Below are 7,389 nucleotides of genomic sequence, written 5' to 3'. Positions count from 1 at the left end.
CGCAATTCGCATTTCCTTGGCTATAGCACTTCATCGGCAGTAGGCCATCTTCACAGCACAGCCATTTTTATGACTCCGTCTTGGGTAAAGTCGGCTGTGGGAATAATTTTGCCAATGTCTCACTTTGTTATGCCTTTTCATTCTGACGAATATTTCAGCAACATCTTATCATTACTGCCTGATTCTATAGCCATATCAGACTATTCTTCTTTAGAAGAATATTTAGAAATGCCAAATACAACCAAGTAAATATGTATTTTGTGATATTAATAAGTAAATGTACTGATTAAGTGTACTGCATGTACGAATGCTGAATGACTGATAAAGAATCAGAATCGAACTTGTTCTCCAGATACCCTATCAAAAACATCCTGAAGTCGCTAATGAAACTATTGCGAGTTAATCGCGCGCTGGTGCAACGTGTTTACAGTGCTACTTCAGCAAAATAGGTTATCCGGCTGTTATCCCAAGATTGCACAACTGGCCCTGAAATTCGTACGTTAAGCCTAAGCATAGCCTGGAGTTTCACGTCAATGGCTATACACAAGTGCACGAGGCAACCTTCGTAATTGTACTATACTTATACGGTCCGTCTTCATTACCATAGTACAACGTGAAGATCTTTGCACCACAAACAGCTGTTGTGCTTCACAAAAGGCCAAAGATTCATAACCATTTCTGTCATGATGGTGGATTTGAGTATGTAGATGTTGTTGATAGAGTTGGTTGTGCAGACGGGGTTTGGTGTCTCAACAATGATTCAAAATTTCTAGGTAAGAGAGCGGCTGTCCTGTGTTTACTGACAATTTTCTATTTGACAATAATAAGAACAAAAAAATCATTTATTTGGAATCTAAAGTTTGAAACAAGTTGCTGTTCTGTCTAGTATGCCAATATGGCTGCAAAGGGACGGTTAGTTAACTGTTTGATTTTGTTTCGCCATTAAACATCAGGACTCATAGTTGACAAATCTCTTTGATTAGAATGTCTATGAAAGACCGGCAGACGTAAGGACGCCATTACAAGTCACTGATATAACTTATAGTCAGTTTGTTTAGGTCAGTGTCTCGTTGCTCAAGCAGAGGAATACGAACATCGTTGTCTATTTTGTTTGTGGTCCTGCAAGACTTGACCAGTCCCCCTTATATGTTTGGAGGTTAACCGTGGACTGTAGTTGTGAAATTAACCGAACCAAACTGAATGTCGTGTTAACCGTACGATTAAAGTTTCTGAACGAGAACTGCAAAGCTGTCTTCATTGAAGAATGCATCGTAGTGAGTCATTAATAAGTAGTTACTACGGGCCCTAGTGAGGAGGGGGTGCTTTGAGCTATAGGAAGACATCAAATTAAATGCAACGTTGCACAGTCTTTACCGTTATTAAATTTTTGCACTAGGCTTATGTGTGTGAAAAGAGGGGAGGTAGTGAATATTGATGTGTATGCTAACTCACGTTATTGCCCAATCTGACTGGCTACTATTTTTCTGTAAATGTATCGGTTTGCATTAATAATTTTGTGCAGTTCTCCTTAATGGCCGTATCGTGGAACAGGATTTTGATTGTGTTGGCGCAGGTTCTGCTATTATTATAAATTTGACCGCCAGAAATATTGCGAATACAGCAGTCCCAAAGAAATTAAATCAAAGGCTTTGGCACGGCTGTTTCTTAGTATTGCAACATGTAGAAATGTGTTCTGGTTTCTTGCTGGGGTGACTCATGAATCAGTAAACTGTTGATGAATACTTCACTAAGGAATCTATGCTTTAACACCTGCTTGGCGTGCTTGCAACTTGGAAGTAATTAAACGCTTTAATGTGCAATAGATTTTCTAGTGTTTTCATACTCATACTATCAGCAAACCACTTAACTTTGAGCCTTGTATGTAGTCTTTCCTGTTTTGTTTTCTGTAAACTCTGACCTTATTGCAAGAACCCTTAACTGAGAATCAGACCTAAATTGATCTGTTTAATCTTTTCTATTGTGGCGTGCATAAAAAATCAATCTAATTATGAATTGATAGAAGTAAATCTCGTACAGCATCATGAAACAGAAGAATCTGTTGCTGCTCAGAAAGAGAAGGTGGCAGCTGTGTAGCCCGTGATACTCTTCAGAATATTCCTCGTGTAATAATTTTGGGTTCTTTTTGAAATTCATTGTTAATTACCCTGTTCTGTTGCATAGGGAACTGGTATTTAGTTTGTGTATAATGGAGCAGAACTGTGCAGTTACTAGGTGCCTTGGATGACAAACATATTTTAGTGTTTAGCATAGTGAGCCACGTGTCTGTAAGCTGGAAATACCATTTAACACAAGTTCTTATGTATTCTGGTTTTGTCCTTGTAAATCATCTTGCTAGTCCTAGTTTCAATTATCATTGAAATAGGAGATACTACAGCATATAAAATTTGTATCAAATTAGATACTTCAGCTATAATATTTAAAGAAAATAATGTATGATACTGAATACACTATAAAATTGTGATAACCTATTACTGATAATGAACCAAAATTATGCAATAATGTATTGGGTGAAGCACTTAAATATTAATGGATGAAATCTACTTGAAAATAATATTGTGTGTACAAGGTCTAAATTATTCCACAAGACATAAATAATGGAGATAGTTCACAATTTCAATAAGTGAACTATTACTCCAAGCAATTACAATATGTAGTTTCAAAAATGTTTGCTCTTTGTTTACTCATCAGGATGACATTGGTTTGATGAGTATTGATAAAAGTTAGTGTGCTCTGATAAATTTTGTTTGGTATGTTAGCTAGATATTACCTTTAGTTGAGATAAAAGTTGACAATAACTGTATGTTAGTTGTTATTGTGTATAAAACTGTGAACACTGAACTTATTATGAGAGCTCAGTGTTTGGTGTTATTTGAATCCATGAGACACACTTCAGATGGTGTATGGTGAAATGTTGCTATTATTTTAGTAACATATAAGTCACTAATTGCTGGACATTTATGACTACATTTGTTAGTGGAAAGCACCATTGAGTTAGACCTTTTCTACCTCACATACTCCCACACGACAGTATAGAAATGTTTGGTACTGTGACTTGGTCTCAATTTGACTGACTTATTGTAACAATTTGTATACAGAAATAAATATTCCTGTGATCTTTCTACCTGTGTTTAATGAAGCACATATCTTTGAGTAATCTCACTGGTGGCATTTACAGCACTTTTCCACGTTGGAATTCAAACTGGTGCTTAAAATCTTATGTTACCATAAGAAACTTTATAAATTTCTTTTCATGCATCTTAAAGAAGACCGGCAGAATAGAGATAGTGGCAGTTCTCTATGTCTTCTGTTGATACCTTTTTGAATAATGATTCTATCTTGGTATATTTCAGTTTAATTGATAACAAGAACTTATTTATTGCAAGGTTTCCAGAATTTAATTAATGACAAGGAATGTTACGTTTTTACATACAGTACAATTGATAGACCATAAAAGCAAATTTATAAAACCATTAATGTTCACTGGTAGGGTGAATTGACTGCTTTTATTTATAAGAGAAAAAAACCAATTAATAATATGCAATGATTCTCATGTTTTCATTGAAAGTGGTGTCAGTATAGTTATAAAGCTGAATCACCATCACCTGACTTCGTTTGGGAAACACACAAACATAATATCATTTCTCAGTTGAAACTGGTGGGAATTGTAGACTATACTTTGTGATATCATAGGAACACCAAAATTAACAAAGAACAGGCTTAAAGACAATTAGGACTCCCTGATACCAACAGTTTAAAGAAATCATTATATTTGAATGTTATTATGTTCTTTTATGAATCTGAAATTGGCTAGTGTTATTAAACAGCCATGCTCAAAATATAATGTACAAATATCTCTGAATCGGGTATCTAGGATATGGAAAGTAGTTGGAGACAAGTAAAATGTAGAAGTCCACTACAGTGAACTTCCTTAACATTGCAGATGCTCATTGAATTACTGTGTTAATTATAAAATAACCAAAAACATTTATTTTAAGTAGTTCTGATACAGAAAGTTCTTTAGTTATTCTGCAGAAAGTTCGTTAATTCAATTTTCAGCTCCACATTACCTAAAAGACAGGTAATATGCTCTTTCAAGTTGTTGAATACAGGAGTTCTCTTGTATGATTCTTTAGTGTAGTAATTTTAGCTGCTTGACATTTTGTAAAATTTTCTTCTTGTTTTGTCCTCTTGTTCCATATAAGTTTCACTATCTTTTTAGCAAAGAAAAATAGCTGCCTTTTCAGAAACAATACTGGAAGTATACTTTTCTATGTTCTATTTGCAAAACGACCGTTTGTATTTGTACAATGCAGATAGGTTACTTGTATACTAGAAATGGAAGATCCAAAATATGGAACTGTTTCTTGATAGAACTTTAGTATTAACAAAATCAGCAGCAGTATTTGAGTCCACGTCTTTTATTCTTTTTAACACATGCTACAACTTGGGCACCAAATGGGGCATCTTCAAGCCCAAGTGTAATCTGCCGTGAAGTGAACAGAATTGTATGCAGTAGGCCAAAATTAACTGGACTTCATACCTTCTGTGGCAATAAGAAGCCCATCATTGTCTACATCTACATTTATACTCCGCAAGCCACCCAACGGTGTGTGGCGGAGGGTACTTTACGTGCCACTGTCATTACCTCCTTTTCCTGTTCCAGTCGCTTATGTTTCGCGGGAAGAAAGACTGTCTGAAAGCCTCCGTGCGTGCCCGAATCTCTTTAATCTTATATTCGTGATCTCCTCGGGAGGTATAAGTAGGGGGAAGCAATATATTCGATACCTCATCCAGACCCCTCTCGAAACCTGGCGAGCAAGCTACACCGCGATGCAGAGCACCTCTCTTGCAGTTTGCCACTTGTGTTTGTTAAACACCTCTGTAGCGCTATCACGGTTACCAAATAAACCTGTGATGAAACGCGCCGCTCTCCTTTGGATCTTCTCTATCTCCTCTGTCAACCCGATCTGGTACGGATCCCACACTGATGAGCAATACTCAAGTATAGGTCGAACGAGTGTTTTGTAAGCAACCTCCTTTGTTGATGGACTAAATTTTCTAAGGACTCTCCCAATGAATCTCAACCTGGTACCCGCCTTACCAACAATTAATTTTATATGATCATTCCACTTCAAATCGTTCCGCACGCATACTCCCAGATATTTTGCAGAAGTAACTGCTACCAGTGTTTGTTCCGCTATCATATAATCGTACAATAAAGGATCCTTCTTTCTATGTATTCGCAATACATTACATTTGTCTATGTTAAGGGTCAGTTGCCACTCCCTGCACCAAGTGCCTATCCGCTGCAGATCTTCCTGCATTTCGCTGCAATTTTCTAATGCTGCAACTTCTCTGTATACTACAGCATCATCCGCGAAAAGCCGCATGGAACTTCCAACACTATCTACGTCAGATGACAACGATGACAGTATTGGCAAAAACGTAGTTTTATCAAATTTTGTAATTGGGATGTGTGAAAATGTGCCAGTGGTTGAATTCAAAAAGTTTCATAATTAGTTTTAGTTTAAATTTTTTATTGGGACTCTCATGTTGTACCAATGGGGTGGAGAAATAACAAGAAATTGTGAAGTGTGTAATCTATTTGTGCTGTGTTGGGGTAAACTGTCAATGTAGTCTCTTTATCTGAGGAATGTTCAAATTTGCACTCAGTTTATCAACTCTTGAAAATAAAATTGATTTTTCTTTAGGGAATCAACTTACATGGAGTTTGTATATACAGATAATTTGTGTAGGAGATGTCATGTGTACTGTTCATAGCACATTAAAAGTGATTGTGCATATATGAAATGTACCTCTTAGGCTGTAGATCAGGAATAGAAAATGTGCAGTTGTTTTTGTCCAGTGATTTCTTGACTACTATGTACTAGATGTTTTTGGTCAGGATCCTGTAGTTCAGTACAGTGTACTCGAGAGTTTTTTTAAACTGCATTTCTCATAATCCTTATTGTTGATTCAAAATGGTAAAATTTGCCAACTTGCCATAGCCTGTAATACTTAACTAGGTGACAACTTGACAACTATTCATTACATGCAAATTTATGTAGCACTATTTATGTGTCACTGAATAGGTTAGTTCCATGACATTTAATTTTGTATCTGTGAGTTGTACCTGTAACATGAATTAGGACTGGAATTTGTACATAGTGTAGCTTACCAGTGGCATCTAGAGTTTTACACCGTAGGAAACACGCTAATAATCCAAAACATTATGACCACCACCCATCGTGATGGTGGATGCCACCTGGTGGTGTTGCGGACACGTGACCTGGTAACAAGTGTATGTAAGTGGAGCAGACAATAATGGGGTCAACCTGGCAAATATAAGGGCTGCAAATGGGGAATCCATTGGGATGTGTGACTTTGAAAAAGGCAGATTATTTTTATGCGTAGCCTGTGAATGAGTATCTTGTAAATGGTGCATCTGGTTAGAATGGCCATGTGCTACTGTTATGAGCATCTATGGAAATAGACAGAAGGGCAGTGAAACTACCAATAGGTGCCAACTGATTTGACTTCTGTGACTCCTCATAGAATGTGAGGTTCGGAGGCTTGTCTGTTCTGAAAAGTAGGATAGGTGGTGATCTGTAGCATCTCTGCCGAAAGCTGGTTCATGCTTGATGTTTCAGATCACACTGTTCATCATACATTGTTAAATGTGGAGCGCCACAGCAGACCACCCAACATGTTCACATGTCGATGCAACATCGTCATAAATTATGCTTGCAGTGGGCACAGGACCATCGGGATTCGACCATCGGGATTCGACCATCGATCAATGGAAATGTGTTGGCTCTTCAAGTGAATCACATTTTTCCTGCGCTAGGTCAATGTTGTCTCCACAGACAGTCAGTGGACTGAACAGAGGATCAAAATGTGCAGCACACCATGGACGAAGGCTGATGGGAGCAGTAGTATGCTACGGGAGACATTTTGCTGCACTTGCATGGGACCTGTGATAGTAATCGAAGATACACTGACAGCTGCAAACCACCTGTGCTCCTTCAAGCTTGATGTCTTCACCAATGGCGATGTTACCTTTTAGAAGTAGAACTGTCTGTCTCAGAGCCAAAGCTCTGCTACAGTGTTTGAGGAGCATTATAGTGAACTGGCATCAATGTCTTGGTGACAAAATTGCTGTTGGGCAGCATCACTGTGTACACAAATCAGTGGCTCGTTATTTATGTGAATTATGACCTGTGTGTATAGACATCTGATGCCACATTTCTCCACAAACCTGCTGGATCCAATATGCAGAATCAGTGGTGTATTTCATTCAAAAGATGGACAAACAAGCTATTAAAGCAGGCAGTCATAATGTTTGCTCATCAGTGTAACTATGTGGAA

General features: G+C 37.5%; 1 protein-coding gene across 3 annotated transcripts in view; it reads left to right on the top strand.

The window, feature by feature from the left end:
• The first annotated feature begins 397 nt into the window (after positions 1–397).
• The window catches only part of LOC126299422 (E3 ubiquitin-protein ligase HUWE1), a 378,230-nt gene continuing 371,238 nt past the window's right edge, over positions 398–7,389 (top strand). For 2 of the 3 annotated variants that reach the window (XM_049991321.1, XM_049991322.1), the window contains exon 1: positions 658–773. The gene's annotated coding sequence lies outside the window, so the exon portion shown is untranslated. Of the gene's footprint in view, positions 774–7,389 lie in introns of all 3 variants that reach the window. The other variant, XM_049991320.1, reaches the window with a different exon arrangement.

This window comes from Schistocerca gregaria, chromosome X (assembly GCF_023897955.1).
Source record: "Schistocerca gregaria isolate iqSchGreg1 chromosome X, iqSchGreg1.2, whole genome shotgun sequence".
Classification (NCBI taxonomy): Eukaryota; Metazoa; Arthropoda; class Insecta; order Orthoptera; family Acrididae; genus Schistocerca; species Schistocerca gregaria.
Note: the sequence above shows the minus strand (reverse complement) of the source record. Positions and strands in the feature narration are given on the sequence as shown.